The sequence below is a fragment of the Scyliorhinus canicula genome, chromosome 18 (genome assembly GCF_902713615.1).
Source record: "Scyliorhinus canicula chromosome 18, sScyCan1.1, whole genome shotgun sequence".
In the NCBI taxonomy this organism is placed as follows: Eukaryota; Metazoa; Chordata; class Chondrichthyes; order Carcharhiniformes; family Scyliorhinidae; genus Scyliorhinus; species Scyliorhinus canicula.
The window spans coordinates 81658569-81675587 of record NC_052163.1 but is presented as its reverse complement, the minus strand read 5'-3'; positions in this window follow the sequence as shown (position 1 = coordinate 81675587).

Genomic DNA, 17019 nt, shown 5'->3' with positions numbered 1-17019 from the left:
CTGGCCATCGCCCATTGACATCCAATGGCATTATCATTGCAGAATCTCCCACTATCAACATCCTGGGGGTTACCATTGGTCAGAACCTGAACTGGCCTAGCCATATAAATACTGTGGTTACCAAAGCAGGTCAGAGGTCAGGAATCTTGCGGTGTGTAACTCACTTCCCGACTCTTCTTAAAGCCTGTCCACTATCTACAAGGCACAAGTCAGGAGTGTGATGGAATACTCTCCACTTGCCTGGATGAGTGCAGCTCTAACAACACTCAAGGAGGTAAACACCATCCAGGACAAAGCCACCTGCTTGATTGGCACCCCATCCACCATCTTCAACATTCAATCCCTCCACCACGAAGGCAGAGAAGCATCAGTGTGTACCAGCTACAAGGTGTACTGCAAGAACTCAACAAGGATCTTCAATATAGCATCTTCCAAACCCACGACCACTACTATCTAGAAGGACAAGGGCAGCAGATACATGGGAACACCACCACCTGCAAATTCCTCACCAAGCCCCTCACTATCCTCACTTGGAAATATATTGCTGTTCCTTCACTGTCACTGGGTCAAAATCCTGGAACTCTCCCCCTAACAGCACTGTGGGTGTACCTACACCCCATGGACTGCAGCGGTTCAAGAAGGCAGCTCACCACCACCTTCTCAAAAGCAATTAGGGATGGACAATAAATGCAGGCCTGGCCAACAGTGTCCACATCCCTTGAATGAAAAAATAAAAACTTAATGTCAATCTCAGAGAGGCATAAATGTTCCACCTGCCAATCCACGCAGCAGAGTCCAGGCCATTCAGGAGCAACCAGGAGAAGGTTGGACTGAAATACACCTACATTGTTAATACTGTAAATTCAAATATATTAATGACTGTTCATTTGGTGTAAGTGGACGCATTGTTTAATTCCCAGCCGTCTTAGAGAACTGTCCTCAGCAACATCCAAAGCAGGTGCAGCACTGCATGGTTTTGTTAATGGGTTCAATTAAATGGGGATATGGTTTGTATTTTTCTGCAAGGCCATTTGGCACTATCACTAAAGGCATCTCATAGAATGCTCAAGAATCCCTGCAGTGCAGAAGGAGGCCATTCAGTCCATCAAGTCTGCACCGACCCTCTGAAAGAGCACACTGTCCAGGCCCACACCCCCACCCGATCCCTGAAACCCCGCCTAACCTGTAACATCTGTGAACACTAAGTCTTCGAAAATCGGGCAATGTTGGTGTGAGGAATCGGATGATCTCCTATGGGACTGCTTAGAGTCAGTGGACTGGTCAGTATTTATAAACTTTCCGACCAGCCTGAACGAGTATGCCACGACAGTAGCTGACTTCATTAGTAAGTGTGTAGAAGACTGTGTGCCAAAGAAGCAAATCCGCGTGTTTCCCAACCGAAAACCCTGGATGAACAGGGATATCCACTGCTTGCTGAAGTCTAGGTCTGAGGCATTCAAGTCAGGCGACCCTGACCTATACAAGAAAGCCAGATATGATCTAAGGAAATCCATCAAAGATGTAAAAAGAGGGCAGCACGGTGGCACAGTGGTTAGCATTGCTGCCTCACGGCACTGAGGTACCAGGTTCGATCCTGGCTCTGGGTCACTGTCCGTGTGGAGTTTGCATATTCTCCCCGTGATTGAATGGGCTTCGCCCCCACAACCCAAAGATATGCAGGATAGGTGGATTGGCCATGCAAAATTGCCCCTTAATTGGAAAAAATGAATTGAATACTCTAACTTTATTTCAAAAAAAGATGCCAAAAGACAATACCGGACCAAGCTCGAGTCCCAGGCTAGCCACGCGGATCTGTACCGACTATGGCAAGGCCTGCAAGACATAATGGGCTGCAAGATGAAGGCATGTAAAATCACCGGCTCCAACGCACCCCTCCCTCATGAGCTCAACGCATTCTACGCCCGCTTTGAGCAAGAGGTCAGTGAGAGCACGCCCTCCACCCTGGAAGCCTCAGATGAACTTGTATCCAAGGTCACCATTGCTGGTCAATCCCCTGAAAGCCACTGGCCCGGGTGGGGTACCCGGACAAGCACTCAGGTCTTGCGCGGATCAGCTGGCGGGGGTATTCGCAGACATCTTCAACCTCTCTTTACAACAATCTGAGGTCCCTAACTGCTTCAAGAAGACGGCCGTCATCCCTGTACCAAAGAAAAGCCAAGAAGCGTGCCTTAATGACTATCGTCCAGTGGATCTGACATCCATCATTATGAAGGGCTTCGAAAGGTCAGTCATGGCACAAATCAACTCCTGCGTCCCGGGTTGCCTTGATCCACCATATTTCGCCCACCGCTGCAATAGATCCACAGCAGACGCCATCTCCCTGGCCCTGCACTCAACACTGGAACACCTAGATAACAAAGACACCTATGTCAGACTCCTATTTATTGACTACAGCTCAGCCTTCAACACTATTATTCCGACGAAACTCATCTCCAAACACCGTGGCCTGGGCCTCGGCTCCTCCCTCTATGACTGGATCCTGAATTTCCTAACCCACAGACCACAATGAGTAAGGATAGGCAACAACACTTCCTCCACGATCATCCTTAACACCGGTGCCACACAACACTGTCTCCTCAGCCCCCTACTATACTCCTTATACACCTATGACTGTGTGGCTAAATTCCCCTCTAACTCGATTCTCAAATTTGCTGATGACACCACTGTAGTGGGTCGGATTTCAAACAATGACGAGACAGAGTATAGAAATGAGATAGACAATCTGGTGGACTGGTGCGACGACAATAATCTCTCCCTCAATGTCAACAAAACGAAGGAGATTGTCATCGACTTCAGGAAGCGTAGTGGAGAACATGCCCCTGCCTACATCAATGGGAACGAAGTAGAAAGGGTCGAGAGCTTCAAGTTTTTAGGTGTCCAGATTACCAACAGCCTGTTCTGGTCCCCCCATGCTGACACTATAGTTAAGAAAGCCCATCAACGACTCTACTTTCTCAGAAGACTAAGGAAATTTGGCATGTCAGCTACGACTTTCAATAACTTTTACAGATGCACCATTGAAAGCATTCTTTCTGGCTATATCACAGCTTGGAATGGTTCCTGCCCTGCCCAAGACCGCAGGAAAATAGAAAAAGGTTGTGAATGCAGCCCAGTCACTTCCGGTGGCGGCCATGGAGCAGTAGGTCACACATTTGATAGCTCCCGACTGTAACAGACTTTTGGACCCATTTCCCCCTTTTTGTCCGGATTTTATGGGATAAATCGGTGAACAGCGAGACAGTAAGAAGAAATTCCGCTCCGGTGTATGGGGAATTGGACCAGAAGTGGCCGTGTGAGACGACAAAGTCCTATAAGGGAGATGCAAGTAGAGCTGGTAACACAGGACAGCATGGCGGGGCAGCAGGGCTGTGGGGAGACGGCACAATGGTCGAAGGAGCAGCTGGTGACGTTTTTCGAGGATTGCTTCGCCAAGCTGAAGAAGGACACGCTGGACCCAATTAAGGCTTCGATTGATCAAGTGGTTGAGAATCAGGAAACCCACGGGAGAGCGATTCAGGAGGTGGAACAAAAGTTGTCCGAGCACGAGGAGTATATAACCGTGCTGGATAACAAGACGGGGATCATGAACGACCGCCAGAAAAGAATGCAGGAGAAGCTGGAGGATCTGGAGAACAGGTCCAGGAGGCAGAATCTCAGAATTGTTGGCCTCCCTGAAGGCAGTGAGGGATCGGATGCGAGGGCTTATGAGATGGACATGTTGGAGAAGTTGATGGGGGCTGGGAAGTTCCCTCGGCCCCTGGAATTGGACAGAGCGCACAGAGCCCTCGCGAAGAAACTCCGAGCAAATGAGTAGCCAAGGGCCATGGTGGTACGTTTTCACCGTTTCATGGACAAGGAACACGTTTTGAGGTGGGCCAAGAAAGAACGGAGCAGCAAGTGGGAGAACTGTGAGTTGAGCATCTATCAGGACCTGGGAGTGGATTTGGCCAAGAGGGGAGCTGGGTTCAATCGGGCAAAAAAGACCCTCTTTAAGAAGAGGGTGAAGTTTGGGATGCTGTACCCAGCCCGTCTGTAGGTCACACATGAGAAACGGGACTTCTACTTTGAAACACCAGACGAAGTTTGGACCTTTATTAAAGAAATGAAGCTGGAGGCGAATTAAAAGACACTGAAGCCTTGGAGAAGTACTGTGGCGGCGATTTGTTGTGCAGAATTGTATAAATTTAAGTAGCTCTATGTGAAATAATGGGCTGTGTGGATGGTTTAAAGTTTGCTTTGTCTTGCAGAGAGCTGGTTAGGGGGGCAATGGGCTTTGAATTTGGATCTGCTTTTTGGGTGACTATTTTTCTAAAGTGACTGTTTCTTCACTGTTTTTTCTGATGTTTGTCTACTGGGGAATGTGATGCTTTTAAAATGTTTATTCCTGTGGGGGGAGAGGGGAGAGAACAATAGGGAGACCGACTGCTTGGTGCCAGGGGCGAGAGCTATCAAGTCAGCATGGGTCAGCTGACTCTCGGAAGCGTAGAGGGGGGTGAGCAGGTGTTAAGCTGGAGCTTGACTTGGGGGATTGGGTTTCTAGTGTTGTTGCTGGGGGGGAGGGGGGAGCTGCTTTGCTGACAGGGGAGGAACTGTTACTAGGGGACAAATGGGGGATCGGGAATGGCGAATGCCCGAGTGGGGACTCGAGGAGCGGAGGGCGCGAGCTCGAGGCTGTCCTAAAAAGGGTGATGGCTGGTCAGCATTGGAAGCCCCCCGACCAGGCTGATCACATGGAACATGAGAGGACTGAATGGGCCGGTCAAGAGGGCTCGCGTGTTTGCGCATTTGAGGGGGCTGAAGGCGAACGTGGCAATGCTACAAGAGACACACCTAAAGGTTACAGACCAGATGAGATTGAGGAAGGGGTGGGTCAGTCAAGTGTTCCACTCAGGACTGGACTCAAAGACCAGGGGGGTGTAGCGATCTTGATCAGCAAACGAGAGGCATTCGAGGCAGTGAGAATCATGTCAGACAAGGGGGGTAGGTACATAATGGTGAGTGGGAAGCTGCAGGGGGTGCCGTGTGGTACTTGTGAACATATATGCTCCGAATTGGGAAGACGTGGAATTTATGAGGCGGGTGTTAGGTAAGGTCCCAGACTTAGAATCACATAACCTGATCATGGGAGGAGACTTGAACACAGTCATTGATCCGGAATTGGACCGGTCAAACTCCAGGACAGGGAGGACGCCAGCTGCAGCAAAGGAATTGGAGGGATTTATGGAACAGGTGAGGGGGCGTAGACCAATGGAGGTTTGCATGGCCGAGGACGAAGGAGTTTTCCTTTTTTTCTCATGGCCACAAGATAACTCTCGAATCAACTTTTTTGTTCTGAGCAGGGCGCAAATACCGAAGGTGGTGGATACTGAGTACTCGGCAATCGCAGTGTCGGATCATGCCCCGCACTGGGTGGATCTACGGGTTAGTGTGGAGAGAGGGCAAGGCCCGCTGTGGAGACTGGATGTGGGGTTGCTAGCGGAAGAAGCAATCTGTGGACGGGTTAACAAGTCCATCCAGAACAATTTGGAAACATGGGGGACCTGTTTGTAGATGGGAGGTTTGCGACCTTGGGTGAGTTAGAGGGGAAGTTTGGGCTCCCCCCAGGGAACATGTTTAGGTACATGCAGGTTAGGGCGTTAGCCAGGCGGCAAGTGGAGGGGTTCCCTCTGTTGCCCCCACGTGGGGTACGGGACAGGTTGCTCTAGGGGGTGTGGGTTGGAGGAGGGAGGATTTTGGACGTGTACCACTTAATGCAGGAGGTAGATGAGGCCTCGGTGGAGGAGCTGAAGGGTAAATGGGAAGAGGAGCTGAGTGAGAAGATTGAGGAGGGGACGTGGGCAGATGCCCTGGAAAGGGTGAATTCCTCCTCTTGTGCGAGGTTTAGCCTCGTACAGTTCAAGGTGCTACATAGGGCTCATATGACCGGGACGAGGATGAGAAGATTCTTCGGGGGCGAAGACAGGTGTGCTAGGTGCTCGGGGAGCCCAGCGAACCATGCCCATATATTCTGGGCATGCCCAGCGCTGGGGGTATTTTGGAAGGGGGTAGCAAGGACGGTGTCGAGGGTGGTAGGATCCAGGGTCGAGCCAGGCTGGGGGCTCGCGATATTTGGGGTTGCAGTGGAGCCGGGAGTGCAGGAGGCGAAAGAGGCCAGTGTTCTGGCCTTTGTGTCCCTAGTAGCCCGGCGGAGGATTTGGCTTCAGTGCAAGGATGCGAGGCTCCCAAGCGTGGAGGCCTGGATCAATGATATGGCGGGTCAAATTGGAGAGGGTGAAATTTGCCCTGAGGGGATCAGTACAGGGTTTTTTTAGGCGGTGGCAGCCTTTCCTTACCTTCCTGGCAGAACGGTAGGAAAATAGGCCGGCAGCAGCAGCAACCCGGGGGGGGGGGGGGGGGGGAGGGGGGGGGGGGGGGTTTGATTTTGGGGGTTTATGTGTTTTTTTCTTTTTTGTTGTTAATACTGTTTTCTTGTTGATATTTTCTGTTTTTGATATTTTGTGAAAATCTCAATAAAAATTATTTTTTAAAAAAATTACTTGGAAACAAATGATATGGGGGGGGAGGGGCGTCTCTGCAGCGACGATCTGCGAAGCTTTGAAGGCAGCGGTCAGAGGGGAATTAATCTCAATACAGGCCCGCAGAGAAAAGGCAGAACGGGCTAAGAGGGATAGGTTCGTTGAGGAGATACTCCAGGTGAACAGGAGATACTCGGAAGCCCTGGAGGCGGTGCTACTGAGGGAGCGGGGGATGTTACAGGCAGAGTTTGGGCTGTTGACCACAGGGAAAGTGGTGGACCAGTTGAGGAAGGCAAGGGGGGCGAATTATGAGTATGGGGAAAAGGCAAGCAGAATGTTGGCGCACCAGCTCAGGAAAAGGGAGGCGGCCAGGGAGATAGGTAAAGTAAAGAGTAGAGGCGGTAATACTGTCCTGGACCCAGCGGGGGTGAACGAGGTGTTTAAGGACTTCAATAGTAAATTATATGAGTCGGAACCCCCGGCTGGGGTGGAGGGGATGAGGCAGTTTTTGGATCAGTTGAGGTTCCCGAGGGTGGAGGAGGACCTGGTGGAAGGGAGCTACAACTGAGATTGAGGAAATAATCAAGGGGTTGGAGGGCATGCAGTTGGGCAAGGCCCCGGGACCTGACGGCTACCCGGTGGAATTCTATTGGAAGTTTTCAGAGATATTGAGCCCACTGCTGGTGAGGACATTTAATGAAGCAAGAGAGAAGGGAGTCCTCCTCCAACAATGTCGCATGCCTTGATTTCATTGATCCTGAAATGGGAGAAGGATCCGGAGAAATGCGGGTCATACAGGCCGATTTCTCTACTTTCTTTTTAAAATAATTTTTATTCAAATTTTCCAACAACAAATTTTATCCCAACAACGAAAAGAGAAAAACAATAACCCCTCCCCCCAGTACAAAAACAATAAATTAACAACAAGAAAGAGTAATAACAAATAGAACCATAAGAACAAACTCTCATAACTAACCTATAGTTCCCCCCCGGGGTTGCTGCTGAAATTGACCACCCTCTAATGCTCCGCCAGGAAATCTAGAAAAGGCTGCCACCGCTGGAAGAACCCTTGCCCCTTGCACCGACCCCCTCAGGGCAAACTTGATCCTCTCCAGTTTAATGAATCCGCCCATGTCGCTGACCCAGGATTCCGGGCTCGGGGGCTTCGTGTCCCTCCACTGCAAAAGGATCCTTCGCCGGGCTACTAGAGACGCAAAGGCTAGAATACCGGCCTCTCTCGCCTCCTGCACTCCCGGCTCCGATGCTACCCCAAAAATAGCGAGCCCCCAGCCCGGTTCCACCCTGGAGCCAACCACCCTGGACAAGGTCCCCGCCACCCCCTTCCAGAAACCCTCCAACGCCGGACACGCCCAGAACATGTGGGTGTGATTTGCTGGGCTCCTCGAACATCTGCCACATCTGTCCTCACCCCCAAAGAACCAGCTCAGCCTGGTCCCAGTCATATGCGCCCTATGCAGCACCTTTAGCTGGATTAGAGGCCGATTTTTCTACTGAATGTGGGTGCCAAACTGCTGGCTAAGATACTGGCCACAAGGATAGAGGACTGTGTCCCAGGGGGTGATAGGGGAAGACCAGACGGGATTTGTTAAGGGCAGGCAACACAAGGCCAATGTTCAAAGGCTTCTCAATGTTATTATGATGCCCTCAGAAGGAGAGGAGGTGGAGGTGGTGGTAGCGATGGATGATGGGAAGGCTTTTGATCGGGTGGAGTAGAAATACCTGTCGGAGGCACTGGGAAGGTTTGGGTTTCATGAGGGCTTTATTGACTGAGTGTGGTTGCTCTATCAGGCACCAATAGCTCGTGTGCGTACGAACCGACTGAGGTTGGGGTATTTTAAACTACACCGAGGGACGAGGCAAGGGTGCCCCCTCTCCCCACTACTGTTTGCTCTGGCCATAGGGCCATTGGCCATAGTGTTAAGAGCCTCTAGGAACTGGGAAGGGCTAGTTCGAGGGGGGGGGGGGGGAGCACCGGGTCTCGCTCTACGCAGATTACCTGCTCTTGTAAATTCTGGACCCGCTGGAGGGGATGGGGGAAGTAATGTGAATCTTGGGGGAATATGGCAGGTTTTCGGGGTATAAATTGAAAATGGGGAAAAGCGAGATGTTTGCAATCCAGGCAACAGGACAGGAGAAGAGACTGGGAGAGCTGCCGCTTAGAATGGTCGGGATGAGCTTTCAGTATCTGGGAATCCAGGTGGCCCGGGAATGGGAGGCACTGCACAAGTTAAACCTATCCTGGTTGGTAGAACAAATGAAAGAGGACTTTAAGAGATGGGACATGCTCCCGCTGTCACTGGCGGGGAGGGTACAGACCGTGAAAATGCCGGCCCTCCCCAAATTTCTGTTTGTCTTTCAGTGCCTCCCCATCTTCATCCCTAAGGCCTTTTACAAGCGGGTGAATAAGATTATTTCGGGCTTCGAGTAAAACCCCGTGAGTGAAGGAAATGTTGCTGGAGCCCAGTCGTGGGTGGGTGGGTTGGCGCTGCCAAACTTCTGCAATTACTACTGGCCGGCTCATATAGCCATGATTAGGAAGTGGGTAGTGGGGGAGGGGTCGGCATGGGAGCGGATGGAGGCGGCGTCATGTAAAGACACCAGTTTGGGAGCACTGATAACAGCACCACGTCCGTTCTCGCCAGCCTGATACGGCACAAGTCCGGTGGTGGTTGTCATAATATACACCAGTATATCATGGTGCAGACACACACTGATGGACACACACAGGGACCAATCAACATGTACAAACACCGCAGCCAATCACCAGTTAGAATACACACACTATAAAGGCAGAGGGCACCACGGTTCCTGTTCATTCTGGGTGCTGCCTCTCAGTGTAACAAGAACTCATCCAGCCCAGCACAGACTCACACCACGTGCTGAGAGAATCAACTGGTTTGGACAAGGCTTAGGTCTCTAGTTTAAGTTAGCATCATTTAGACCCACAGTCATCGTGTGTTAGTTAGTTAGAAGTAGTTAATAAAATTGAGTTGAATCTTCATCAGTGTTGGAAGTGTCTGTTCATCTCTCAAGTCTACACTAGCCAACACTTCATGGTACCAGAAGTTGAGGGATGCTCGCACTTCTGAGACCTACCTTTCAGTGATCTGCCTCCCACCAGTCTCGCGCCATCCTGCAGAATGGATTCCGTTCGCTCACCTCCGCCTCTCCGCATTGCAGGGAATCTGGGCTCGAACTGGAAACATTTCAAACAGCACTTCCAGCTGTACCTCAAAGCCAGGTTGCTCTCTTCCTCGTCACAGCCGGGGACCACGCTCTGCACATTTTCAACTCGCTCACCTTCGATGAGGGGGAGGACAAATCGAAGTTCAAGACCGTAATTCTAAAGTTTGACAGCCACTGCGCGGTCAAGGTCAATGAGAGCTTCGAGAGATACATGTTTCAGCAGCGAATCCAGGGTAAGGAGGAGCCTTTCCAGTCCTTTATTACCCACTTCCGCGTCCTTGCGCAGTCTAGCAACTACGGGTCCACCTCTGACTCCATGCTCCATGACCAGATTGTTTTTGGTGTTCAATCTGAGCCCCTGCGCCAGCAGCTACTAAATGTAAAGCAGCTCACTCTCTCTATGGCCATTGTACTTCATGAACATGCCTCCACGCGCTACTCCTGCATCCAGGCTGCTGAAACGGCGCGGCAAGCCCCTTACGAGGCAGTATGGGTCCAAATGATTAAATCTTTTCAGGCTCTGGATCTGAACGATGGCGGCCATTTTGCGTGCTTTTCGCGGAGTCCCGTGCTTACACGCATCGAGCGTGCTGACGTCACGGACCCCTTTGCGCAGGTGCACGCCACGCTGGATCGCCCCGCGCATGCGCGGTGGTGCGACAAATGTTCTGATGCTCCGGCGTGCGGCAACTGCGGCTCCGCCCACTTAAAGCGGCAATGTCCCGCGAAGACCTGACGCTGCCTGCAGTGTGGCAAATGCTACAATGTACAGATCTCCCATGCCTGCTGTTTTTAGGAGGTCCACCCAACCCCACAGAGACGTCAGGGCTACCCAGCCTGCCATTAATGAACCTACTCCAGACCTTGATTCCGAATGTGCCTGCAATGACCCACAGGTCCCGTTCCAAATCGGCGTCATTACCATGTGATGGAACCATCAATTCAGTAAACACGTGTAGTTGGATCTGAACAGAGGCTTTAATACACTTACAACAGAGCCAGCCTATTCACCGTTGAACTTCAGATGAACTGGCAGGCTGGCTCTAAGGCACTGATCTTTATACATCAGTCCCAGGGGGAGGGGTCCTGGGCGGAGCCAAGGGAGGAGCCCAGTACAAACTCTCGCGTACTCCCAGAGCGACTCCCCCTGGTGGTCGGATAGTGCAACTGCACTTACAATGGTGAATAGTGAACATATATACACGGAGTTATATTGGCAGCTATATACAGCATTGATCTTACAACTGGTAGATAACGAACATATATACATGGAGTGATATTGGCAACTATATATAGTGTGAATCACATTCACCACACCACGAACAGGATGTCCCCCAAGCATGGCACTGAACCCTTCCACGTCCACAGCGTCAGCCAGGATGATGAGTGGTGTGCCACCCTTACGGTCAACCGGTCCCCTGTCAGGTTCCGCCTGGACACTGGCGCTTTTGATTTTCGCAAGCTCTGCGTACAGCCTGCTGTCCTGCCATCTGCGTGTAAATTGCTGGACTACAATGGCAATGCCGTCGCCACCAGCGGCTCCTGCCGCCTTGAGGTGACACATCGTGCTCACCCAGTCATTCTCCCGTTTGAGATTGTTGCCGCCTCAAAAGCCACCTTACTTGGTGCGCAGGCACGCAAGCTGCTCCACTTAGTGCAGAGAGTACACTCTCTCTCTTCAAGCGATGTGTCTGCATCCTCTGACACAGACATCAGGGCGCAACTCGACTCCATCATCCAGCAATACCATTAGGTCTTCGAAGGCATGGGCACGTTCCCGTACTCGTACAAAATCTTACTCAAGCCCAACACCACACCTGTCGTTCACGCACCTGGCAGAGTCCCAGCGCCCCTGAAGGACCGCCTGAAGCAACAGCTCCAGGACCTCCAGGACCAAGGAGTCATCTCTAGGGTCACAGAACCCACAGACTGGGTAAGCTCCATGGTCTGCGTCTGGAAGCCGACCGGCGAACTGCGGATCTGTATTGATCCTAAAGATCTGAATCAGAATATCATGTGGGAGCACTACCCGATTCCGAAACGTGAGGAGCTCACGTCCGAGATGGCCCACGCCAAACTATTCTCAAAACTGGATGCCTCGAAGGGTTTCTGGCAGATCCAACTAGATGAGTCAAGCAGGAAGCTGTGTACATTCAACACACCCTTTGGCAGGTTCTGCTACAACCGGATGCCCTTCGGCATCATTTCTGCGTCCGAAGTTTTCCACCGGATCATGGAGCAGGTGATGGAGGGGATCGACGGCGTCCGGATATATGTCGCAACATCATTATCTGGTCAACCACCCCGCAGGAACACATTGCCCACCTTCAGCGTGTTTTCAGGCGCATCCACGAACACGGCCTCCACCTCAATAGGGCCAAATGCTCCTTCGGCCAGTCGAGTATCAAGTTTCTGGGGGTCACATCTCCCACCAGGGGGTGCGTCCGGACGAGGACAAGATTGCAGCAATCACGTCTATGAAGACGCCCGAGGACAAGAAAATAGTCCTGCGGTTCCTGGGTATGGTGAATTTCCTCGGGACGTTCATCCCGAATCTCGCGTCACACACCACGGCCCTCAGAGACCTGATTCGCAAAACCACAGATTTCCGATGGCTCCCTGCTCACGAGCGTGAATGGCAGGAGCTGAAGGCCAAGCTTTCCACAACCCCAGTGTTGGCCTTTTTCGACCCGACCAAAGAGACCAAAATTTCAGTCGGAGATTGGTGCCGTGCTGCTGCAACGAGACGAAGCCTCGTCATGGGCCCCCGTTGCATATGCGTCGCGGGTGATGACTCCCACAGAGCAGCGCTATGCGCAAATTGAGAAAGAGTATCTCGGCCTTCTCACTGGAGTCGTGAAGTTCCACGACTACATCTATGGACTTCCGCAGTTCACGGTTGAAACCGACCACCGCCCCCTTGTAAATATTATCAAAAAGGACTTGAATGACATGATGCCTCGCCTCCAGCGTATCCTACTCATGCTGCGCAGGTACGACTTTCAACTGACCTATACCCCTGGCAAGGACCTTGCCATTGCCGATGCCCTCTCAAGGTTGATCACAACTCCGTGTGATCATGACGGCTTCATTTGCCAAATAGATGCTCAAGTTCAGCTTGCAGCCTCCGATTTGCCAGCTTCGGATGCACGACTGATGCAAATTCACCGCGAGACAGCGGCTGATCTACTTCTGCAGCGGGTGATGTGTCTAATGTCAGATGGGTGGCTCAAGGGCCAATGCCCACAATTTTACAACGTCCGCGATGACCTGCCGGTTGTCAACGGGGTGCTCCTGAAATTAGATCGCATCGTCGTCCCACAAAGCATGCGCCAGCTAGTGTTGGAGCAAATCCATGAAGGCCATTTAGGAATCGAGAAATGCCGCCGCAGGGCCAGAGAAACCGTCTACTGGCCGGGCATCAATGATGACATCGCCAATGTGGTGCTCAACTGCTCTACCTGCCAGCGTTTTCAGCCCGCCCAACTACGAGAGACCCTGATGCCCCATGAGCTCATCACATCGCCTTGGACCAAAGTGGGCATCGACATGTTCCATGCATTGGGCAGGGACTACGTCATCATCATCGACTACTTCTCCAGTTACCCGGAGGTCATTAGGCTGCACGATCTCACACCCTCGGCTGTGATCAGGGCGTGTAAGGAGACATTTGCCCGACATGGCATTCCGCTGACGGTCATGTCAGACAATGGCCCCTGTTTCGCGAGCCAGGAATGGGCCGGCTTCGCCCAACACTACAACTTCGAGCACGTTACATCCAGTCCCCTATACCCCCAATCCAATGGGAAGGCGGAAAAGGGGGTCCACATAGTTAAGCGGCTACTCAGCAAGGCCGCCGATGCCGGCTCTGACTTCTATCTTGCTCTGCTGGCCTATCGCTCCGCCCCGCTCTCCACTGGAATGCCGCCTGCTCAGCTACTAATGAACCACACCCTCAGGACGACAGTGCCATCGTTTCTCACTCCCAACCTCGATTATGTCCCCGTGCTCCACCGCATGCACATGTCTCAACTGCAGCAGAAATCTTCCTCCGACTCACGGGCTGCTGACCTTCCCGACATCCATCCACGCGACAAGGTTCGTATCCACCTCCCGGATGGTGGCTGGTCTGCGCCTGCTGTCGTTCTAATGCAGATGGCCCCCCGCTCCTTCCTGGTCCGCTTACCGGCGCCGCAACAGGCGTGCGCTTCGCCTGGTTCCAGGGTCGTCACGGGATCCTCCGACCAGCTCTTCTACTGATCCTGCCGTGGACTGTGTGGCGCTTCCCGTCACTCTGCCTGCCCCTGACAGTGCAGAAGCCCTCCCGGCTCCTGAGGCGCCAGCCATTGCCCCACCCTTGAGGCGGTCAACCAGAGTTCGTCGCCCACCTCAGAGTCTGAACTTATGAACTCTGTACACATGTGGACTCTCTGAAATGTTTTTTTTTCCTATATCCTTTATTGTTGCATTCGTTATCCAGTGATTTGTAAATAGATTCGTTGGTTGTTCCAGTTCATGGTCGTCATCTGCACCAGGCACCTTCCTCTGTAAATAGTCTTGTTCCCTGTATATAGCTTTGTACATATGTCTTTGCACCTCACACGTAGCTAGGTACATTCTCCATACGCCCACACTATTTATTATCACATGGTCTATATCAACATTTTTTTATAAAAGGGGGGATGTCATAATATACACCAGTATATCATGGTGCAGACACACACTGATGGACACACACAGGGACCAATCAACATGTACAAACACCGCAGTCAATCACCAGTTAGAATACATACACTATAAAGGCAGAGGGCACCACGGTTCCTGTTCATTCTGGGTGCTGCCTCTCAGTGTAACAAGAACTCATCCAGCCCAGCACAGACTCACACCACGTGCTGAGAGAATCAACTGGTTCGGACAAGGCTTAGGTCTCTAGTTTAAGTTAGCATCATTTAGACCAACAGTCATCGTGTGTTAGTTAGTTAGAAGTAGTTAATAAAATTGAGTTGAACCTTCATCAGTGTTGGAAGTGTCTGTTCATCTCTCAAGTCAACACTAGCCAACACTTCAGTGGTGGCGGCTCTGAGAATCTGGGGGCAATGGAGGAGATATAAGAGAGTAGCGGGAGCATCGATTTGGACCCCAATTTATAATAACCATAGGTTTGTATGGCTAGGCTAGATGGCGGATTTCCGGAGTTGGCAGAGGGCAGGAATAAGAAGGATGGGGGAATCTATTTATAGACGGGTGCTTTCCCAGCTTGAAAGCTTTGGAGGATAAATTTAAATTTGCCAGCAGGGAATGGTTTTAGATATTTGCAGGTGTGAGGCTGAGAAAACAGGTGCCAGCTTTTCCGCTGCTGCCGCCATGGGGGATACAGGATAGAGTAGTTTCCAGTACCTGGGTGGGAGAGGGGAAGGTATTGGATATTTGCCAGGAGCTTTCAGAGGCGGAGGAAACCCCGGTGGAGGGGCTTAAGGGCAAGTGGGAGGACGAGCTAGGAGAGATAGAGGCCGGTCTATGGGCGGATGCCCTAAGCAGGGTTAATACCCCCTCATCATGTGCCAGGCTCAGCCTGACACAATTTAAGGTAGTCCACCAGGCACACATGACAGTGGCTAGGATGAGTAAGTTCTTCGGGGTAGAGGGTAGGTGTGCGAGGTGTGCGGGAAGCCCAGCAAATCATGTCCACGTGTTTTGGACATGCCCGAAGCTCAGATGATTTTGGCAGGGTTTTGCTGAAGCAATGTCCACGGTGCTAAAAACACAGGTGGTGCCGAGTCCGGAGGTAGCGATCTTTGGAGCGTCTGAAGAGCCGGGAGTTCAGGGGGCGAAAGAGGCCAACGTCTTGGCCTTTGCCTCCCTGGTAGCCTGGAGACGGATCTGATTAATGTGGAGGGACTCGAAGCCCCCGAGTGTAGAGACCTGGGTTAGTGACATGGCTGGGTTTCTCAGTCTCGAGAAAATAAAGTTCGCCTTAAGAGAGTCAATGGTAGGGTTCACCCGGAGGTGGCAGCCGTTCGTCGACTTTCTCAGGGAAAATTAAAATGTCAGCAGATGCAGTATTCCAAGGGGGGGGGGGGGGGAGGGGGCGGATTGTTGTTGTTTGGTTGAGGTGCGTGAAGATTGGGCTGGGGGGGGATGTTTATTTTACCATGTTGATGTCATTGTTTATGTTACTGTTATTAAAAATTTTCAAATACCTCAATAAAATATTGGGCGAGATTCTCCGCAAATGCGGAGAATCGTAAAGGCTGCCGTGGGACAGGCGTGACCCACGGCAGCCTTCACGGCCACTTCCAGGGCTGATTCTCCCCCCCCCTCCCCCGGGCGGGCTAGGAGCGCGGCCCTGTGCGTCACGGTGGCGCGGCCTTGACAACGGTCGTCAAGGCCGCACGTCAAGCGTCACGCCGGCTGAAGCGGCCGATGATGTCAGCCGCGCATGCACAGGTTGGACAACGCCAACCCGCACATGCGCAGTTGCCGTCTTTTCCCTCAGTCGCTCCACAAGACGTGGCGGCTTGATCTTGCGGGGCTGCGGAGGGAAAACAGTGCGTCCGATCAGTCGCCACCGATCGCAGGCCTATGCCCCCCTTGGCACGGCCTTGGTACTGCCGTGCCAATCGGGCCCCCAGATGCCCCAAACGGGCATCTGGCACCCATTTCACGATGGCAGCGAGCAGGTATGTTTGCTGCCGTGTTGAAACGGGCGAGAAGACCCGGCCGCTCGGCCCGTCGGCCTCGGAGAATCGCCGCTCGCCATAAAAAATGACGAGCGGCGATTCGTGGCGTGGGGGGGGGGAGAATAGCGGGAGGGCGTTAAAAATGTCGGGAGGCCCTCCTGCTATTCTCCCACCCGGCGTGGGGGGCGGAGAATCACGCCCATTATTATTTTAAAAGTGAATGCGGCCCAGTCCATCATGCAAACCACCCTCCCATCCATTGACTCTATCTACAATTCCCACTGCCTCGGAAAGGCAGCCAGCATAATTAAGGACCCCACACACCCTGGACATATTCCCCTCTACCTTCTTCCGTCAGGAAAAAGATACCAAAGTTTGAGGTCACGTACCAACCAACTCAAGAACAGCTTCTTCCCTACTGCCATCAGACTTTTAAATACCTCGTATTAAGTTGATCTTTTCTCTACATCCCAATTATTACTGTAACATTACATTCTGTAGTCTCCCCTTCCTTCCCTATGTATGGTATGCGTTGTCTGTATAACATGCAAAAAACAACACTGTATACTAATATATGTGACAATAATAAATCAAAC